Source organism: Trachypithecus francoisi, unplaced genomic scaffold (genome assembly GCF_009764315.1).
Source record: "Trachypithecus francoisi isolate TF-2019V2 unplaced genomic scaffold, Tfra_2.0 Lachesis_group2, whole genome shotgun sequence".
Classification (NCBI taxonomy): domain Eukaryota; kingdom Metazoa; phylum Chordata; class Mammalia; order Primates; family Cercopithecidae; genus Trachypithecus; species Trachypithecus francoisi.
This window is the reverse complement of record NW_022681465.1, coordinates 42,638,189-42,661,994: the sequence shown is the minus strand read 5'-3', so window position 1 is coordinate 42,661,994 and position 23,806 is coordinate 42,638,189. Positions and strand designations below refer to the sequence as shown.

Here is a 23,806-nt window from a genome sequence, read left to right as displayed (position 1 = left end):
TAGAAGTAGAGTCTAAAAGATGTGACTGAATTGCTGCAATCTTATGATAAAACTTTAAAAAATGAGGAGCTGCTTCTCATGAATGAGCAAAGAAACTGAGTTTTTTTAAAATAAGGTTTTTTGTTGTTGTTGTTTGGTTTTTGTTTTTAGACAGGGTCCTGCTCTGTCACCCAGGCTGGAGTGCAGTGGCGCAATCTGGGCTCACTGCAACCTCCGTGTCCTGGGTTCAAGTGATTCTCCTGCTTCAGCCTCCTGAGTAGCTGGGATTACAAGTGTCCACCACCACGACCAGCTAATTTTTGCATTTTTAGTAGAGACTGGGTTTCACCATGTTGTCCAGGTTGGTCTCAAACTCCCGACCTCAAGTGATCCACCTAACTCTGCCTCCCAAAGTGCTGAGATTACAGGCATGAGCCACCATACCCTGCCAAAAGTGGTTTTCTGAAATAGAATCTACTTCTGGTGAAGATGCTATTATATATACATTGCATCATTGTTGTGAGCAACAACGGATTTGAAATATTTCATAAACTTAGTTGATAAAGCAGCAGCAAGGTTTGGGAGAACTGACTCCAATTTTGAAAGAAGTTCTCTTGTGGGTAAAATGCTCTCAAACAGCGTCATATGCCACAGAGAAATTTTTCTTGAAAGGGAGAGTCAGTCAATGGGGTAAACTTCATTGTTGTCTTATTTTTTCAAAATTGCCACAGTAACCCCAACCTTCAGCAATCACAACCTTGATCAGTCAGCAGCCATCAACATTGAGGCAAGACTCTCTACCAGCAAAAAGACTACAACTCACTGAAGGCTCAGATGATCTTTAGCATTTTTTAGGAATAATGTATTTTTAAATTAAAGTATGTACACTGCTTTTTTTAGACATAATGTTATTCTACTGCACATATATAAATAGGCTGCAGTGCAGTGTAAACAAAACTTTTATATGCACTGGGAAACCAAAAAATGTGTGAGACTCCCTTTATTACAATATTCACTTTATTTAATATTACAGTGGTCTGGAGCTGAACTTGCAATATCTCTGAAGTATACCTGTGAATACATTTGATCTACTTGCAACATGACAGTGAACTGATCTTTCTCCAAACACACAGAAATGCTAGAAAACATATAAACCCCAGAAAAGGTATATAGCTTAGAAATACCCAGAGTTCAAAAAACAAAGAGGTAACCCAAAGCCAAAGTTACAAGAGTATATGCAGACAGCATAACAACTTAAGAACATACAAAGTAGAAACTAAACCTAGGGGTCAGTAGCTAAGGTTTTAAGGTCCATCTGTCAGGACAGGATATGTGGTTTGGGGCCCATGTAAGTAGTGAAGTTAGAATGAAATAACTGAGGTACCTGAATAAAAAGTTCAGATATTCAAAAGATGGCTTATTCCATTTAAAAGGGATATTAAAAGCAAAAACAAAATATTTACTCACTAGCCCAGGAGAGCAGTTTTTTTGTTTTGTTTTGTTTTTTTCTTTTTTTTTCCAGTTCTCTGCCAAAAGCTCTGGTTAGGAAAAAGTTTTCTATAACCAATCAAAACCTAAAGATAGGTTTGGGGCCCATGGTATGATGGTAATCCCATGACAGATAAGAAATAGCTGCTAGTAAGGAATTATATGTAATGTTATAGTGTAATTATAAGAAATTATAGTGTATTATAAGAAATATTATTAAATGAACAAAACTAGGGGCTGGACAGTGTCAATAGTAAGCCTGCGTTTATCTAGGAAAACAATACAAATTTAATTCCATTTTAAAAGCAGACAGAAAAGAAAGATAAATCAAAGCTAATTACATTGTTTACCTATGGGAAAGCAGAGAAAAGGGCAAAGAGAGAAGGATAGAAAGTAGACTTCGCCAAATTTACCTTATTTTCTAGTTTTGGCTCTGAAACTATATAAATTTCTAACATAATTATAAAGCAAAGCTGAATCAAGAATGTTAAAAACTATTCCCAAAATTTGAAAGTAAAATGAAATAAACTAACTTATGTATCAACTTGCTAGCTTAAACACAAAGAACAATTATTTCAAGTGACATTAAACAGAGTAATTAGATTATAAATTCTAAGTGAGATATACAGCAAGGGCCGGACGCGGTGGCTCAAGCCTGTAATCCCAGCACTTTGGGAGGCCGAGACGGGCGGATCACGAGGTCAGGAGATCGAGACCATCCTGGCTAACACGGTGAAACCCCGTCTCTACTAAAAAATACAAAAAAAAAAAAAAAAAAAGAGATATACAGCAAGAACAAAAAGAACTATAAAAAAAAAATTGTAAACTTTTTCCCAGTAACCATATTGTTAGCAATAGCATTGGTATTGTTATACTGATATTAAAATAGAGATTAATTTCATTAATGTTATTATACTAGAAACCAACAGTTTTAGCATAAGAGGGAAAAAAGCACAAACATAAAATCAAAATGTTAAGTAAAATTCCTATAATCCCAAATTTGAAATAGAAAAGTTTTTTAGAACAAACTGTTTGCAAGGTTGACCCTGTGAACTTGGATTTCGAAGTGTTGCCACCAGTCCCAGAACTACTAAGAGAGGTCACTGTGCCTAAACAGTTTGTACAATGTGGTTTAAGTTAAACACCTCCTCTCTTTTTGAGAGTCTGGAATTTTGTATATGCCATGCAGAGAATGCCTAGATAAGCAGCCTCTAATAAACACCCTGGGCACAAAGTCTCTAGTGAGCTTCCCTGGTAGACATTTCACATGTGTTGTTACAACTTGTTCCTGAGGATTGAATTAGGTTCATCCTGTGACTCCATCAGCAGAGGACTTTTCAAGGCTTATGGCTGGTTTCCTCCAGACTTTGCTCCATTTGCCTTTTCCCTTTACTGGTATTGCTTTGCATCCTTCGCTATAATAAATCACAGCCATGAGCATGACTATATGCTGAGTCCTGTGAGTCCTCCTAGTGAGTCACTGAATCTGGGGGTTGTCTAGGAATTCCTAAGACAGTGGGAAACTTTACAGACTAATAAGCTGGTTTCCTCAACCAATAAATCGCACAAGACAAGAAGGAGGAAAAAATCTTATAAAGAAATTTAATAATAAATTTTTAATTTTAATTTTTTGTTTCAGTTCCTCTATGGCAAATACTGATTGGAACAAAAAATTAAAATTTGTTATTCAGAAGCCATAAAACTCAAAAAAAGTTAAATTGATTGCAGATCATTTTTGTATAAGTCCATGTCATTTATACTCTTGAAGTCATTTAAGCTTAAAACTGCACTAAGACTTTTGGAATACTCTGTATAAACAAACTAAATTTGACTAAAGAAGAATATAGAAAACCTGAACATATTCATGATATCAAAGAAATTAATTCAGCAGTCAAAAATATGTCCACAAGAAAACATCAGTCAAAAGTTGTTTATAGACAAGTATCACCAAATCTTAAAGAAACAGGTAACCCCTATTTTAAGCAAGATATTCCAAGAATAAAAAATAGGAAAAGCTATCCAGCTTATCTTATAGGACTAGCGTATTAGTCCATTTTCATGCTGCTGATAAAAGCATACTCAAGATTGAGAAGAAGAAGAGGATTAATTGAACTTACAGTTCCAAATGGCTAGGGAGGCCTCAGAATCATGGTGGGAGGCAAAAGGCACTTCTTACATGGAAGCAGCAAGAGAAAATGAGGAAGAAGCAAAAGCGGAAACTCCTGATAAACCCATCAGATCTCGTGAAACTTAATCATTGTCATGAGAATAGCACAGGAAAGACCAGCCCCCATGATTCAATTACCTCCCCCGGGTCTCTCCCACAACACACGGGAATTCTGGGAGATACAATTCAAGTTGATATTTCGGTAGGGACAGAGCCAAACTATATCATTCTGCCCCTGGCTCCTCCAAATCTCATGTTCTTATATCTCAAAACCAATCATGCCTTCCCAACAGTCCCCCAAAGTCTTAACTCATTTCAGCATTAACCTAAAAGTCCACAGTCCAAAGTCTCATCTGAGACAAGGCAAGTCCCTTCTGCCTACGAGCCTGTAAAATCAAGAGCAATCTAGTTACTTCCTAAATACAATGGGGGTACAGGTATTGGGTAAATACAGCTGTTCCAAATGAAAGAAACTGGCCAAAACAAAGCAGTTACAGGGTCCATGCAAGTCTGAAATCCAGTAGGGCAGTCAAATTAAATGATCTCCTTTGACTCCAGGTCTCACATTCAGGTCATGCTGATGCAAGAGATGTGTTCCCATGGTCTTGGGCAGCTCCACCCCTGTGGCTTTGCAGGGTACAGCCTCCCTCCCAGCTGCTTTCACAGGCTAACATTGCATGTCTGCAGCTTTTCCAGATGCATGGTGCAAGCTGTCACTGGTCTACCATTCTAGGGTCTGGAAGACGGTGCCCCTCTTCTCACAGCTCCACTAGGAAATGTCCCAGTATGAACTCTCTGTGGAGACTCCAACTCCACATTTCCCTTCCACACTGCCCTAGCAGAGGTTCTCCATGAGGACCCCGCCCCTGCAGCAAACTTTTGTCTGTATATCCTGGCGTTTCCATACATCTTCTGAAATCTAGGCAGAGGTTTCCAAACCTCAATTCTTCTGTGCCCTTGAGGGCTCATTACCACTAGGAAGCTGCCAAGGTTGGGGCTTCCATCCTCTGAAGCCACAACCCAAGCTTTACGTCAGCCCCTTTCAGCCTTGACTGGAGTGGCTGGGACACAAGGCACCAAGTCCCTAGGCTGCACATAGCATGGGGACCCTGGGCCTGGCCCCAAAACCACATTTTTCTTTCAGGCCTCCCGGTTTGTGATGGGAGGGCCTGCTGTGAAGGTCTCTGACATGGCCTGGAGACATGGTCTAGAAACATTTTCCCCACAGTCTTGGGGATTAACATTAGGCTCCTTGCTAAATATGCATATTTCTGCAGCTGGCTTGAATTTCTCCTCAGAAAAATGGGTTTTTCTTTACTACTGCATCATCAGGCTACAAATTTTCTGAACTTTTATGCTCTGTTTCCCTTTCAACAGCACCCAAGTCACCTTTTAAATGCTTTGCTGCTTATAAATTTCTTCTTCCAGACACCACAAATCATCTCTCTCAAGTTCAGAGTTCCACATATCTCTAGGGCAAGGGCGAAATGCTGCCAGTCTCTTTGCTAAAACATAACAAGAGTCACCTTTGCTCCAGTTCCCAACAAGTTCCTCATCTCCATCTGAGATCATCTCAGCTTGGACCTTATTGTTCATATCACTATCAGCATTTTTGTCAAAGCCATTCAACAAATTTCTAGGAGGTTCCAAACTTTCCCACATTTTAAACCTGTCTTCTTCTGAGCCCTCCAAACTGTTCCAATCTCTGCCTGTTACCCATTTCCAAAGTCGCTTCCATATTTTCAGGTATCTTTTCAGCAACACCCCACTCTACTGGTACAAACTGACTGTACTAATCTGTTTTCATGCTGCTGATAAACACATACCCGAGACTGCGAAGCAAAAGAGGTTTAATTGGACTTACAGTTCCACATGACTGGGGAGTTCTCAGAATCATAGCAGGTGGTGAAAGGCATTTCTTACATGGCAGTAGCAAGACAAAATGAGGAGGAAGCAAAAATGGAAACCCCTGATAAACCCATCATATTTCATGAGACTTAGTCACTATCATGATAATAGCATGGGAAGGACCGACCCCCATGTTTCAGTTAGCTCCCCCTGGGTCCCTCCCACAACACATAGGGATTCTGGGAAATACAATTCATGTTGAGATTTGGGTGGGGACACAGCTAAACCGTATCAACTAGTATAATCTCAATGCCCAAAATGGCAAAAATGGATAAGAAAACACTATAGGCAGGCTTATTTACTAACAGAGATGAAAATGTCCAACATAAATTAATGAATTTAATCAATTTAGTTAAGCAAAGTGTGTCCATCTATATCATCTAAATGTCTATGTCTATATACATATATCTACTTAACTGTGTCATAATCAAGTAAGATTTATCCCAGGAATTCAAGGATAGACTGACATTGCTAAATCTAGTAATGTAAGCTGCCATATTAACACATTTAGGAGAAAAACCGTAAGATCATTTCAAAAGATACAGGAAAAAAAATTCAACATCTATGTATTACATTAAGAAACTTTTAGCAAACTAAGAATACAAGAAAATTCTCTTAACCTGATATTTAATAGTAGAATTTTAAAGCATTCTCTTTAAAATTAGAAACAATATAAAAATGTTTGTTAGTACTGCTTCAAGTTAGGCCTATACAGGAAATCCTAACCAGTTTTTTGGGACTTTTCGGGTTCTTTTTTGAGACGAAGTCTCGCTCTTGTTGCCCAGGCTGGAGTGCAAAGGTACAATCTCGGCTCACTGCAACCTCTGCCTCCCAGGTTCAAGCGACTCTCCCTCCTCAGCCTCCCAAGTAGCTGGGATTACCGGTGCCTGCCACCATGTCCAGCTGAATTTGTATTTTTAGTAGACACGGGGTTTACCATGTTGGCCAGGCTGGTCTCAAACTCCTAACCTCAGGTGATCCGCCTGCCTCAGCCTTCCAAAGTGCTGGGATTACAGGCATGAAACATCATGCCCAGCCCCTAACAAGTTTTAAAAGTCTAAGAATTGAAAAAATAAAAATTATTATTTACAAATAATATGATTATACAGAAGATCCAAGAGAATCTACAAACTGTCAAAACTAATGAGACAATTCAACAAGGTTACTGGGAATAAGATCAACATGCAAAAAATTAATAGCATTCCTACACAGAGGCAATACCCAAGCACAAATGTAATAAAACATCTCATTCCAATAGAAACAAAATCATAATGTATCTAGAATATATCTAACAAAATCTGAGTAAAACTTTTACAGAGGAAATTCTAAAACTTTACCATCAGGCATAAATGGAAATTTAAATGAATGGGAAGATATACCATGTTGGTAGATGAAAAAAATTCAGTTTCATAAAAATGTCTGTTCTCACTAAATTATTTCAATAAATTCAATTCCACTAGAAATCCCATGAAGGTTGTTAACAGAACTTGACAATATGACCCCTATAATTCACATGTAAAAGAAAAGATTGAAAATAAGATACTTTTGAAGAAGATGAACAATGTGGAATGATTTATCCTAACAGCCATCATCCTATTATAAAGCTATGATAATTTAGACAGCATAATGTTGGCATAGAGATAAACAAATCAACCACACAGAATAGGGAACCCAGAAACAGAACCACATATATATGGCAATTTGGTACTGAATATTGTTGGTACTCTATACTAGAAAGTTGGCAATACAAATCATTGAGGAAATGATAAATTATTTTCATAATGATACTGAGAAAATTAGTTACATATGGAAAAAAATTTAGACCATCTCGCGAAATAAACTCCAGGTGGATTTTTAAAACTTAAGGCTAGAAAGCAAAATTGTAACATTTTTAGAAGAAAAACTGAAAATTAACCCTATGACATCAAAATAGGAAAAACTTTCTTAAGACCCAAAAAAGTAGAAGCCTTAAAGGGAAAGGCCAAAAATATTTACACAGTAAGTTTTGAAACCTCTATACATCCATACATCACAAAGTAAAAAGATAAGCCGGTGTAACTACTGCCCCTGCCTCTGGGAATTGAAATTTCTGTGGAAGGAAGCATGAGCGGTAACCAGGCCAACCTAGAAAGGCTTGCTTTCTGAGATTTCACTTCCCTATCAACTCCTCAGCTCGAGGCACCAAATAATGTCATCTGAAATGTTGCCAGCATTTATTGAAACTTCTAATGTTGACAAAAAGCAAGGCATAAATGAACATCAAGAAGAAAGCCAGAAGCCAAGATTAGGTGAAGGGTGTGAACCAGTATCTAAATTAAGACAAATGAAAAAACTAATAAAACAGAAACAACGGGAAGAGCAACAGGAACTCTGCAAACAAAAGCAGAAAGAAAAACAGTAGAGGAAAAAATTGGAGCGACAATGTCAAATGGAATCAAACTCAGACGGAAATGACAGAAAACGTGTTCGAAGAGATGTTGTTCATAGCACCCTTCGCCTCATTATTGACGGTAGTTTTGATGACTTGATGGTATTAAAGGACATTAAGAAACTTCATAAGCAGATTCAACGATGTTACGCAGAAAACCGACAGGCATTGCATCCTGTGCAGTTTTACTTGACAAGCCATGGAGGTTAGCTGAAAAACAACATGGATGAAAATGACAAAGGATGGGTCAACTGGAAGGATATCCATATCAAACCAGAGCACTATAGTGAACTCATAAAGAAGACCTGATTTATCTTACATCAGATTCACCTAATATACTGAAGGAATTAGATGAATCAAAGGCTTATGTGATTGGAGGATTAGAAGATCACAACCATCACAAGGGACTCACATATAAACAAGCATCAGATTATGGAATCAATCATGCACAGCTCCCGCTTGGAAATTTTGTGAAGATGAATAGTCGAAAAGTTTCGGCAGTTAATCATGTGTTTGAGATTATTCTGGAATACCTGGAAACAAGAGACTGGCAAGAAGCATTTTTTACTATCTTGCTCCAACGGAAAGGAGCTGTTCCCACAGACAAAACCTGTGAAAGTGCTTCTCATGACAATCAGTCTGTCAGGATGGAGGAATGTGGATCGGACAGTGATTCCAGTGAGGAGGAAGATAGCAGAAATGAACTAGATTCACCACGTGAAGAAAAGCAGGATAAGGAAAATCACACTGAATCTACAGTGAACTCTCTGCCACACTAATGTTACCTGGTTTCCTTTTAGTTTAAGGAAAAATTAGGAGAAAGCGAGGTGCTGTATAGAATATTGAAATTGGAAGAACATTTTATTTTCTGTTATTTCTGCTGTGAAATTTAAAAACCTTTTTTGGACCTAAATAATAATAAAAAAGCCCTTTAAACTTTGTAAGAAAATATTTTTGATTTAGAATAAGAAGATTTAAATGTGTATTTTTGTTTGTTTTTAAAGCCTCAAATAGTAGTTTCTAGATAATTTTACTTTATTAATATATTTTCATATTCTTTAGAATGTGCCTTCTGACCTTTCAGTTTTTTAATTTTATAGTCACATCAACATCTTTATGATCTATTGCCTACGTATCTGTGAGGGCACATGTTCATAAATAGGTAAAAACAAAAGAAATGAAATGTAAATGGACAATAAACATATGAAAGGTTGCTCATCCTCACTATTAGGGAAATGCAAATGAAAGCAAAACAACATTTCACACTATATTTTAATAATATTAAGTATAAGCAAGTATATGAGGAAAAGGAAATCTTACCCACTGCTAGTGAAACATAAATTGGTATTGCTACTTTGGGGAATGACTGACTACATCATGCAAAGTTGATAATGATTACAACCAACAAGCACACACCCTAAAGAAACCTTTACACATACCTGGCAAAAGAACAAGCACAAAAGTGTTCCTTACAGCATTGTTTTAACATTTAATACCTAGAAATAGACTAAACATCCGTAAATAAGTGAATAAATAAAATGCAGCACATTTATATAATGAAACACTATGTGTATCACTATAGATAAATCTCAAAAACATAATGCTGAGTAAAAAAAACAAGCTCCAGAATATGTACACTATGATACAATTTATATAAGTTTAGGAACATGCAAACAATAGTATACACCAGAACACTCTGCAATAATGAAAATGTTCAGTATCTGCATTGTCTAATACAGCGGCCTCTAGCGATATGTGGATATTAAAGAATATTAAACACTTATAATATGGCTAGTACTCCAAAGAAACTGAATGTGTTTTCTTTTAATTAATTTAATTAGCCACATGTGGCTAGCAGATACCATACTGGTAGAGCAGGTATATAAATTTATGAATACATAAATATAAATATATACAATCAAATAAATAAAGCTGGAGGAAGAATACATACCAACTTCAGGAAAGTGGTTATCGCTGAAGAAGTAAAATGAGACAGAATGGGAAGTGAAGGAACTCAAGAATCCTTATGAATTTTTATTTCTTTACAACAAAAATAAATATAAAGCAAACGTTAAAATACTTAACATTTTAAATCTGGTTAAAATATTGTTAATATTGGTTAGTCTGCTTTTTTAATATGTTTGCAATTTTTCCCTATTTAAAATTTTTAATATTTCCTATTTTAAACGTTTCATTTTCATTTCTTTGAAGTATTTCCTTTTTAAAATTTTTAAATAACTTTTTGAAATTAAACTGTATTTAAATCTTTATACCTGTAGAGCTAAACCCAAGGGATCAACTATCTTATGTATAGTCTTGATGAATATGTAAAACATTGAGAAAATAAGAAACTAGAGCAAAAAAAGATACCATATGCTTGTAGAGTTCCTAATTTACGAGATGTTTTACAATTAATTTTCAAAGATCTAACCAAAATATCTCAAAAATGTGTTATTTTACTTAGATTCTAAATAGAATGAATTGAGACAAACATGAGTTTATCTTATAGGTAAGTTAGAACGATTAAAAATACATTAAATAAAATACTGAAAATAGCATTACCCAGGGTCATGGCAGTTTTTATTAACTTTCTAGAACCAGTTTATATTAACTTTATGTGTTCTGTTTATCTAGGTTTCCTCATTCGTACAGGCTGAACTAAAGAGTCTCTGATTTCACTGCAATTCTTTTAAGTTTAGAACTTTTAATCAAGTTTCATTTCTTCTTTCAAATGCATGTGTAATAAGTTATTTAGAATAATCATTTCTTTGTATCAAAGTGTCAAAACTCTACACATCTGAAATCCATATTCCCTTAGTGTCATCTAACTCCTCCTCCTTGCCCATAGAAAAGACAGAAAAAGAAAGAATAAAGTAAATACATGATCAGCTAGTCAATGATCCATGGTTCTCAAAGAACCTCATTTTTCAAAAATGGAAGCTTTTCTACTAGGTGGTTGTGACTTTTAATGGGTCTTATAATCAACACATAAAATCCTCCAGCTATTTTATTTTAGATATGCCAAGACTCTGAACAGAAAACTGATTCTCTATATAAGTTGCAGCTTTGTTCACATTAATGTTTTTAATTCACAAAAATCTAAAACTTATATATTAGCCAGAAATATCAATTCATTCAGTGTTCTCTCCAAGTTATCATGCAGTCAAAGAATGTGGAAGAATTAGGTCTCTCTGTGCTATTCATCCATACAACTCTTAGTTATATCACTCCGTTCATGACAGAAATGCCCAGATTAGAGAAGTCTGATTGTTTATTATTGTTCTAACTGACCTGCACAACTGTTATTACATAATAAGGTTTTGGGTTAAATTATTTCGGATGGTGGTACAAATGACAGGAAATGGCAGTAATTCTCTTCTTTTTATTTTTTGGCAAAATTATTGAGACACTCCTGACCTCTATCACCTTTCATAAAATATACATACAACTTAAATTCATGTGATGCTCAATTTTATGTGTCAATTTGAATGGGGCCACAGGGTGCTAAGATTAAACATTGTTTCTGAGTGTGTCTGTGAGGGCATTTCTGGATGAGTTTAGCATTTGAATCAGTAGACTCAGTAAAGTACATTGCCCTCCCCAATGTGGTTGGCCATCATCCAATTAATTGAAGGCCTGAATAAAACAAAAGGTGAAGGAAGGAAGAATTGACACCTTTTTGCTTCCTGCCTGCCTGTTTGAGCTAGAATATGAGTCTTCTCCTGCCGCTGGACTGGGATTTACACCATCAGCTCACCTGGTTCTCAGTCCTTCAGATTCAGAATCACATTACACTACCAGCTTTCCTAGGTCTCCATCTTGCAAGGAGTAGATCATAGGACTTCTCTGCTAATTCCTCAGAATAAACGTCCCTTACAGTCAGGTGCTACTTAACAATATTCAGGTAATGATGGATCTCATATATGACTGCGGTCTCAAAAGATTATATGGAACTGAAAAATCCCAATTGCCTAGTGACACTGTAGCCATCATAATGTACTACATACAAATATGTACAGCAGGGGTCCCCAAACCCCGAGCCATGGAGCAGTACCAGTCGGTGGCCTGTTAGGAACTGGGCTGCAAAGCAGGAGGTTAGCGGTTAGTCAGCAAGCATTATCACCTGAGCCCCACCTCCTGTCATATCAGCGGTGGCATTAGATTCTTACAGAAGCACAAACCCTATTGTGAACTATGCATGCAAGGGATATAGGCTGCACACTCCTTATGAGAATCTAATGCCTGATGATCTGAGGTGGAACAGTTTTATCTCAAAACCATGCCCCATCATCCCTGGTCCACAGAGTAATTGTCTTCCACAAAACCGGTCCCTGGTGCCAAAAAGGTTGGGGACCACTGATATATAGTACATAATACTTGATAATGATAATAAATGACTATGTTACTGGCTTATGTATCAACTAATACTAGACTTTTTATTGTTATTTTACAGTGAGCTCCTTCAGGAGCCTCAGGCAAGTCCTTCAGGAGATATTCCAAAAGAAGGCATTATCATAGAAGATGATAGCTCCATACATGTTATTGCCCTTGAAGACCTGCCAGTGGGACAAGATGTGGGATGGAAGATAATGATATTGATGACCCTAACCTTGATTAGGACTAGGCTAATGTGTGTTTGTATCTTAGTTTTTAATAAAAAATAGTTTTAACAGTGAAAAATTACAAATAGGGAAAAAGCTCATAGAATAAGGAAATAAAGGACTTTTGTGCAGCTGTATAATGTGTTTATGTTTTAAGCTAAGTGTTATGTGTTTTAAGCTAAGTGTTATTACAAACGAGTCAAAAAGTTTTTTTAAAATTTATAAAGTAAAAAAGTTAATTTATCAACTTTATTTAAAATATTTATTAAAAAGGTTAATTTATTTTTGAAGGAAGAAAAATATTTCTTTATAAATTTAGTATAGCCTAAGTGCACAGTGCTTATAAAGTCTATAGTACTACACAGTAATGTCCTAAGTTTTCATATTCACTCACCACTCATTCAGCCAGAGCAACTTCCAGTCCCGAAAACTCCACTTACGGTAAGTGCCCTATATAGGTGTACCATTTTTTATCTTTTATGCTGTATTTTTATTGTAGTTTTTCTATATTTAGATACACAAATAATTACCACTGTGTTACAAGTGTCAACAGTACTAAGTACATTAACATGCTGTACAGGTTTGTGGCCTAGGAGCAATAGGCTAAACCGTATAGCTCAGGTATGTAGTAGGCTATACCATGTAGGTTTGTGTAAGTATATTCTATTCTGTTCACACAAGGACAAGGTCACCTAATGACACATTTTTCAGGAAGTATCCCCATCATTAAGCAACACATGACTGTATATCCTATTGGCTCTGTTTCTCTTGAGAACTTTCCCTAACACAGTTAACAAATGTTTCCTGTAGACATACAAGCAGCCAACAAACATATGAAAAATTCTCAACATCACTAATCATCAGAGAAAGGCAAATCAAAACCACAGTGAGATGCCATCTCATACAAGTCAGAATGGCAATTATTGAAGAGCAAAAAAACAACAACAGATGCTGGTGAGGCTGCCGAGAAAAGGGTATTTTTATACGTTGTTAGAGAAAATGTAAATTACTTCAGCCACTGTGGAAAGCAGTTTGGAGACTTCTCAAAGATCTTAAAACAGAATTACCATTGAACCTAGCAATCCCATTACTGGGTATATATCCAAAAGAAAATAAACTGTTCTACCAAAAAGACACATGCACTTGTATGTTCATTGCAGCACCACCCACAATATCAAAGACATGGAATCAACCTAGTTACCTACCAACAGTGAATCTGGATAAAGAAAATATGGCATATACATACCATGTAATACTATGCAGCCATAAAAAAGAAGAAAATCAAGTCCTTTGTAACAAGAAGGAGGCCATTATCCTACGTGAATTAAGGCAGGAACAGAAAAACAAACACTATATATTCTCACTTATAAGTGGGAGCTAAACAATGGGTACTCATAGACATAAAGATAGTAACAATAGACACTGAGGACTACCAGAGGGGAGAGGGAAAGCAGGGGACAAAAGCTGAAAAGCTAACTACTGGGTACTATGCTCATTACCTGGGTGACAGGATCAACCATATCCCAAACCTCAGCATCATGCAATAAACCCAGGTAACAAACCTGCACATGTAACCCTGAATCTAAAATAAAAGATAAAATTATTTTTTAATGTCTCCTGGAATTAATTAGCTTCCCAACCTTAATAAGGCAATATTTTTCTTACTAAACATAAGTACTATTTTTAGCGTAGGGGGAGATTCAAGCTTGTAAAGTACAAGGGAACAGAATCCCCCCATCCAAAAACGAAAAAGCATTTTATGTTTCATTAATTCTAGTTACAATAGTTGACCCTCATGAGAACACCATAAACCAGGATTTGATAGATAGGATTACAGTGTAGTTCAGTATATAATTACAATGCAGTTTGAAACACAACTTACCTTTCATGTTCTATTATATATTCAAAGTCAACATAACACTGCTGGATGTTAAATACAGGACTACTTATAGGAACACTTGTTTTAAGTCAAAGAATTGAGAGGAAAAGGAGAAAAAATATTTTCAACTGGTATTTCTAGTAACACCCAGTGCTGCATATTCCATTCCAAATACTAAACATGCAATGAATTGTTACTCTTTGATAAATCTAAATCAAAATAAAAAGGAAACACTATCCTCATGATTAAAGCATACAGCTCAAAGTCGTACATTTTTATTCCTCCAGCTTCCAATCAGCCAAAGGATTTTTACCTCCAGCACCCATTAAACATGAAATTCATTCAGGGAGCTCTATGAGTGATAAAGTAAAGCTGCTGTCATAAAGTCTGGCCAGTTTCCTCTGCAAATCTAGGAGAAAGGCTGAGAGTATGTAAGTGTTGACATTATTTAAAAATTACTTGCTATTCAGCAATCAATAAGAACTTAAGTATTATTAACATATCTCTTTTATTTCACTTAAGAAAAACATTTTAGTTGGAGCATTCTTGCTGATGCACTGAATTAAATGCTTGAGGAAACAGATCTAATATTATACAACAGTATAATTAATAATCAAAAAGGCTAACCATTTAATTTTAAAGAACTTCAAGCTGAGATTTAAGCTTTGCTCAACCCAAATGTCCATCTGTGACAGACTGGATTAAGAAAATGTGGCACATATACACCATGGAATAATATACAGCCATAAAAAAGGATGAGTTTGCGTCCTTTGTAGGGACATGGATGCAGCTGGAAACCATCATTCTTAGCAAACTATCACAAGAACAGAAAACCAAACCGCATGTTCTCACTCATAGGTGGGAACTGAACAATGAGATCACTTGGACTCGTGAAGGGGAACATCACACTGGGGCCTATCATGGGGAGGAGGGAGGGGGGAGGATTGCATTAGGAGTTATACATGATATAAATGATGAATTGATAGGTGCTGACGAGTTGATGGGTGCAGCACACCAACATGGCACAAGTATACATATGTAACAAACCTGCACGTTATGCACATGTACCCTAGAACTTAAAGTATAATAAAAAATAAATAAATAAATAAATAAGAAAAAAAGAAAGAAATGAAGAAAAGGAAAATACTTTTGTTTCATGAAACCAAAATATCCTTTTTAAAAATGTTTTAAATTTCTTATAAGCTCTGCTTATAAGAATAAACAGAATAAGCTCTGCTTATAAGAATAAAAATACTGTATAAATAGTCCATGTAACAAAGCAAAATTTAAAGTGAAATTAATGGGTTCCCTCTATAAGGTTAAATTTCAACAAAAGTAAAAACATCGATAAGAAATAATATAAATTTTTAATGCTTTAATGCTTCCATTAATATCTTAGGGGAAGAATTTTATTTAGCAAGCTTCTTAGTTCCCAAAGTCTTATTTTCTTACTTTTCAAGGCAAAGAAACACTATATATAATAAAGTGACATGTGTAAAGAGATAATTTAGCATATGGACTTATTCCACTGATTTTAAGTGTATGAAGTAAAATTGTGTGTTTTATTCTCTAATGTTTAACATTATTTTTTAAATTGATTTCAAATCATTCTTTATTATATCAAAATTGTTTAAGTTTACCTAGCTAATTATGGGTGGGATAGTTACTCCCGATCATAATTGTATCAAAACTCTTACCACTAGAATCCTGTGATATATAAGATACATGTAATAATGTTACAGATTATTAATTGTAGTTCCCCACTTCTTTTCATCATTCAAATATGTACCATCATTACTTTTTCTATTTCTCTCAAATGTTGTGAGTTCTCTTAAGACCACATACCTCTCCTTAGTGTTTATGGCTGTTTTAATTTTAAACTTAATTGTGAAATTATTTGATTAACAACTATCTCTTATACTAGACTGTAAGCAAGGACAGAAATCATTTTATCCTCAACATCTAGCATAGTGTCTGGCTTAGAGTATATGATCAATAAATATGTGCTAATTGATGGATAATATTAACAATAAATGGTGATTTTTTCCCTTCACTTTTAGAAAATCTTTCCTATCTGCAGTATAAATTGGGCCTTACTAAATAGATGACTGAATAGAGATAATGCCAGAAGATCTTCCTCACATGCAGCTGAACATCCAAGAAACATACCACTTTTGTCTCTTTTTTATACCTTTTTTACTTATTTATGGTTAAACATAAGGTAATAAACTGAAAACAGAGTACATCCCTTATCAATATCTACATCCAATGAAGACTTCAAGGATCTGCTGAAAAGGTACATAATAAGAACAGAAATTAATAACCATACAACCAACAAACTGATGGCCAAGTTTTCAGTTAATATGGTCAAATACTGGAGCAAAGACAACTTGTGTCTGGCACAAATAACTGCACAAAAAATGAATGAATGAAGTCTTCTCAAAAGGAACTAGCTCTTGCTATGCCTACTGCAGTATTTTTCTACATCCAGACAAAATGTATATGTGCATTTTATATATACTCCACACAAACACACTCACACACAGTGTTTTCAGAGGAAGTAAACAAGGTCAAAAGGTAAGATTACAAGACTATAATCTGAAGGGAATTTTAAATATAAGGACATACATGACCTGAAATATATGACCCATATTAAACTTCTCTCTAATCCTCTGACAACAGACAAAACAGTTGACCTTTCTGGAGTGTTCTCACCCTTTCTAATAAAGAGTATGGTTGATATCTCTCATATTAATGTAAAAAGAAATAATAATAAAAAACTTATATTTGTACTGTTTTTCTTTATATCCCTTCTCATTCTAAATAAAGTATTTTAGATGGTATACTAAACAGTACTTTATAATTCACAAGGCATTTCCACATAAATTCTCATTTAAGCTACACAACAACCCTATGAGTTATAGAAGTAAGTATAATACTATTAGCCCTATTTTACAAACGAGAACACTAAGGGCCAAAGAAGTTAAGTGAACTATCAGAGATACAAAACTAATAAGCAGAAAATCCAAGACCATAACCCAGATGTTCTGACTCTTCATCTTTTCATTGTACCACAAACAGTAATGTAAAGTTAGAGGTATTTAAAATACATAGTGGAAATACCAAATATTAAACTAGCAGTGTATTTCTGTGAGTTTAGAAACTAGGACAGAATAATCTGAGTCTTTTGTATTACCAGAAAAGAAATATCACTATTTAATTTGGAATATTACATTTCTTCTTCCACCACGCAATGCACTAGTTAACAATAAATTTACTAGAATGGCACCTATAAGCCAGACTCAAAGATAAATCTAACAGCAGATTCACTCAATTACACAGTTAATACAAACTATTATATAGTTTTTTATTGAAGAATATAATGAAGATATTTTCCTGAATCTCTCACTGATAAAATGCAATCTTATCAATCGATTCACATTATTGTTTTATATATACTTCTCATAAAGTATGTTTGTCTTATTATCATCCTCCCTAAAACTCCAGTAAGATTTTTGTAGTCATCCTCAGGTTCTAAATGGAATAAGTAATTATTTGATACTTTCTTGCTAAGTCTTTAAAGATATTATACAGCTGCTGATGTATGTTTGTGCTGGCATTGTAGAGTAGAGCCTTGGGAATACAAAATCTGATTTCAGAGAAATCAGCTTTTAGTTCAAATAAAAGAGCCACTTTCTTCAGCTGATAAGACTCTTCCTGAAAGAAAAGCACCAAGTAAGAAACACACTGGTGATACCTCCTGTTAGTTCTTTACAATCCTAATCAAAACTTTTTTTAAAATTTTACTTCATTATATACTTTTCTTTTGACATTTTCTCCTGTGATGGTTTAATTTTTGTTAGTTTTGTTTGTTGTATGTCTCAGTGTAATCCCATTATGTCAACATACATTGTATTAGATATTTAAGACAAAAAATGTAACTATGTAATTGCAGAATATCCTCAAAGATCTCATTAGAAAGGGAAGCAAATTTTAAAAGAATGAAGTAGGTACTTTTCTTACAAATTTACAATGTTACTGAGCAATAATAATCAGGTAACATCATCAGTCATACATGTATGCCATAAAACTTAAATGTAATCACATTTATTTATATTCTTCTTATCAGAAGAGTTGAATGATATAAACAAATTGGCCACCAGGACTTTCATGCCATATTCTGGGGAAAACTGGGTTAAAGTAGGAAGAATGAGACTATGTGGGTGACCTATTACATACCACTTTTTGTAGTTTACAAACTTGAATAAGTTTCAAATAGAAGGAAAAATAAGAAAAAAAAATTCGTTATCTGCATTTCTTTATTCAAAGCGACAAGGTCTTGACATGTTGCCCAAGCTGTTCTTGAACTTGGGGCTTAAGCGATCCCCACTCCTCAGCCTCTTGAGTAACTAGGACTAGAGGCATGTGCCACTGTGTCCGCCCTCTCTGAGATTTTTTGAATTATTATTCAAAAGACATCTATAATATATTACAGGTCTAAAATTATCTTTGAAATTTAGGCTCATGAGAACAAGAGTTTTTCAAAATTGCTTTTACGATAAATGTTAGTAATGTGATACAGACATAGTGGTAAGTAGACCTAGTGTCTCCAGACCTGAGACTGTGTAGAAACAGTAGAAAGACCACTGAATTGCTCTTTTCCAAAGTTATTAGACTGATGGTCTTACAATTGGTAGTGTATTAGAATACTATAATTCTGGCTTCATCTTTGTACGGAAACTTACAGTTTCAACATATTTCCACAATGATGATTTCACTCCATTCTCCCAATAACCCTTTCAGGGAGATAAGATCCCCATTTTACAGATGAGAAAGCAGAGGCTCAAGGAGACTAAGGGATTTTCCAAAGATCATACAATTTCAGAAATATAATATGAACCCAGATTTTTTATTTCCAAGATGATACATTTGCCTTCATCTGTACTTCAGTTTCTTTATATTTAAAATGGTGGCAATTATATCTATGTGACACAGATATAATTACATTGCTCATTTAATTCTCAACTATTTAGTGAGTAACAATTATGACAGATAATACTAAATAATATGCATTTTGAAAGCATTTTGGTATTTAAGTATATAAAAACAAAACAACCGGCCAGGTGCAGTGACTCATGGCTGTAATCCCAGCACTTTGGGAGGCCGAGGTGGGTGGATCACGAGGTCAGGAGATCAAGACCATCCTGGCTAACACAGTGAAACTCCATCTCTACTAAAAATACAAAAAAATTAGCCAGGCGTGGTGGCGGGTGCCTGTAGTCCCAGCTACTCAGGAGGCTGAGGTAGGAGAATGGTGTGAACCCGGGAGGCGGAGCTTGCAGTGAGCTGAGATTGCGCCACCGCACTCCAGCCTGGGCAACAGAGCAAGACTCCGCCTCAAAAAAAAAAAAAATTCCCACATAATGTAGGGTGGTAGCAGTAAAGAAACTGGTCAGGGCTGAAAGGGAACTGATGTCAAAGCTGATAATTTCATCCACAGTATTACGCTTCCTCAGACTTCCTAAGATGTACATCTAAGAGATTATCATGGTACAGACTGGTGAAGAAATTTATTAAAGTAGACTTAAAGTAGATTAACACAGTCTACCAGACTATTAAAAATTTTTAATTAAACCCAAAAAACTCGCTACACTTAAGTGGCCTCTTAGAGATCAGGATCTAAAGTCAGCACATAAGAAAAATTTGCATGTGGTCAAAATCCCTTAAGGCAATGGCATGTTGAAGACTGACATACTTTCTCTCATATCAGTTATCTTTTTACTTTGGTTGTGTACTAGATGAATTAGTTGGCTTGTATTTCATACTGTATATCAAAAAAAAAAATACATAACTTTAAACCCAAGAAACACACTCAGCCTAGCACACATAAAAGAACTGAGACTGACAGGAATAGCAGATTTACATCTCACATTCACTCCACGGCACACATTCATTGAGCGAAATATTTTAATTTCTCTTTCTTTTTGGCCAAATCTTTATATGCATATGTATTTAAGTAAAGCAAATGTATGATATGACTCCACTGTGTAAATCATTAAAATAGAAAACATAAAGATATATAGTCACACTAATATTCACATGTGTGGGAATATATATCAAATAATTGCCCACACTGCATGATGCTGAAAGGACCCTGAATTCTATTTCTACATTGTATGTTTTGGTAATAACTTGGTTAGTTGTCAGTTTATACATAACTCCATCAAAGAATGTGAAAGTATATATAAGTGTATATTAAATTTTCCAAAGGAAATTTCCAAAGGACCTCTAAAACAATGCTTCTATTTAGACATACATGTTAGAATCTCCATGTCTGCTGTTACTGCCCAGTAATTCTTAATGTTTAACAAAAAGAAAAATATCCAACTTGATTCCAAGAAATGTGTGATCTTCTATAGAAAAAAAATTCTGCAACAACTGCTACTATATATCTTCAACATAACACTTAAAATATAATATACTGTGTTTGAAAAATTAGACAAAATAACATTTAAGAAGTCTAAACTAAAAGAAAGAAATTCTAGAATATTACTCATCTATGATGACTCAGTATAAACTGACATTTCTCCTAGCAGAGGTTTTAAAAAATCCGCTCTATTTATGGAAAGACAATTAAGCATTACTGTATCTGAGGTCTCAACGTTACAAATCAGAGAACTTTAAAAAGACAAATTCACATTCACTATTATTTTCAGTAATATATAGATCCTATTAAATTCCATGTAAATCACATAAATCAAACAGAAAAATGTGATCTACCTATTTAAAAACTGAACTACACATATTTGTATTACTATAATAGTTTCCACATGCTCAAAACTAAAGTTTGTTTACAATTTTAGTTTTTAATAGTCAGGATTAGTTGTTTACTTTTACATCTTTGAAGCCTGGAAATAGATTTTGTTTTGGTAACTCTCCACTTTTTTGTTAATGAACACTTCCACATTGTGCTCTTTTTGAAGAACACCAAATCCACTTGAAAAAGCTGTTAAACCCACAGTCCCATTTTCACATATTGACAATGCTCAATTACTCAAAGAAACGTTCCTTTAAAAGTAGACTAATCATTGAAATTTTAAAAAGCTCAAACAAAAAATACATAATTTTATTTTATTAATAGTGTCCTTTTTACTCAACAAGAGGAAGTATACAGGCTCTACTGAATGAAGAATGACTTGATCTGAATTACAAAGTATTTAATCTAGGACCAGATTTTCATCCTATAAACTCCAAGAAATTTTTCAAGAGAAGTATAGCCTGTTCTTAAGTGGTTTTCTTTTTCATACCCCAGTGGTGCCTGGAACACCAGCCAGAGAGAACCATTCACTCCCCTGGAAAGGGGGCTAAAGTCATGGCCCAAGTGATCTATAGTGGATCCCACCCCAATGGCCCAGCAAGCTAAGATCCCCTGACTTGAAATTGTCGCTGCCAACACAGCAGTCTGAAGTCGACCTGGTATGCTTGAGCTTGGTGCGGGGAGGGCGTCTGCCATTACTGAGGATTGAGTAGGCAGTATTCCCTTCACAGTGTAAACAAAGCCTATAGGAAGTTCCAACTGGATGGAGCCCAAGGCAGTGTGGCAAAGCCACTGTAGCCAGATTGCCTCTTGAGATTCCTTCTCTCTGGGTAGGGCATCTCTGAAAGAAAGGTAGCAGCCCCAGTCAGGGGCTTATACATCAAACTCACATCTCCCTGGGACAGAGTACTTGGGAGAAGCAGCAGCTGTGGGTGCAACTTCAGCAGACTTCCTGCCTGCCAGCTCTGAAGAGAGCAGCGCATCTCCGAGCACAGCCCTAGAGCTCTGCTAAGGGAAACACTGCCTCCTCAAGTGGGTCCCTGAACCCCATGCCTCCTGACTGGGAGACACAGTTGGACAGCAGGGTTGGACAGACAACTCATAAAGAAGAGCTCCGGCTGGGATCTGGCAGGTGCCCCTCTGGGACGAAGCTTCCAGAGGAAAGAACAGGTAGCAATCTTTACTGTTCTGCAGACTCCGCTGGTGACACTCAGGCAAACAGGATCTGGTGTCGACATCCAGCAAACTCCAGAAGAACCTGCAGCAGAGGAGCCTGACTGTTGAAGGAAAATTAACAAGCAGAAAGAAATAGCATGACCATCAACAAAAAGGACAACCACACAAAAACCCCATCTGAAGGTCACTAAAATCCAAGATAAAAGGTAGATAAATCCATGAAGATAAGGAAAAGACAGCGCAAAAGGCTGAAAATTCCAAAAAACAGAATGCCTCTTCTCCTCCAAAGGATCACAACTCCTCGTCAGCAAGGGAACAAAATGGGACGGAGAATGAGTTTGACAAATTGACAGAAGTAGGCTTCAGAAGATGGGTAATAACAAACTCCACCAAGCTAAAGGAGCATCTTCTAACCCAATGCAAGGAAGCTAAGAACCTTGATAAAAGGTTAGATGAAACGATAACTAGAATAACCAGTTTAGAGAAGAACATAAATGACCTGATGGAGATCAAAAAAACAGCATAAGAACTTTGTGAAGCATACACAAGTATCGATAGCCAAATCAATCAAGCAGAAGAAAGGATATCAGAGATTGAAGATCAGCTTAATGAAAGAAAGCATAAGACACGATTAGAGAAAAAAGAATGAAAAGGAACGAACAAAGCCTCCAAGAAATATGGGACGATGTGAAGAGACCAAACCTATGTTTGATTGGTTTACCTGAAAGTGACAGGGAGAATGGAACCAAGTTAGAAAACACACTTCAGGATATTATCCAGGAGAACTTTCCCAACCTAGCAAGACAGGCCAACATTCAAATTTAGGAAATACAGAGAACACCACAAAGATATTCCTTGAGAAGAGCAACCCCAAGACACATAATCCTCAGATTCACCAAAGTTGAAATGAAGGAAACAATGTTAAGGGCAGCCAGAGAGAAAGGTCGGGTTACCCACAAAGGGAAACCCATCAGACTAACAGCAGATCTCTCTGCAGAAACCCTACAAGCCAGAAGAGAGTGGGGGCCAAGATTCAACATTCTTAAAGAAAAGAATTTTCAACCCAGAATTTCACATCCAGCCAAATTAAGCTTCATAAGCAAAGGAGAAATAAAATCTTTTACAGACAAGCAAATGCTGAGAGATTTTGTCACCACCAGGCCTGCCTGACAAGAGCTCCTGAAGGAAGCACTAAACATGGAAAGGAAAAACTGGTATCAGCCACTGCAAAAACATACCAAATTGTAAGACCAGTGATACTATGAACAAACTGCATCAACTAACAGGCAAAATAACCAGCTAGCATCATGACAGGATCAAATTCACAAATAACAATATTAACCTTAAATATAAATGGGCTAAT

The 23,806-nt window shown here is 35.8% G+C and overlaps 1 long non-coding RNA gene and 1 pseudogene across 4 annotated transcripts in view; one reads left to right on the top strand and one right to left on the bottom strand.

The window, feature by feature from the left end:
- Positions 1 to 23,806, bottom strand: part of LOC117064918 — a 180,608-nt gene that overhangs the window by 99,027 nt on the left and 57,775 nt on the right. The window lies entirely within an intron of this gene.
- On the top strand, positions 7,650 to 9,125 carry LOC117064917 (annotated as a pseudogene).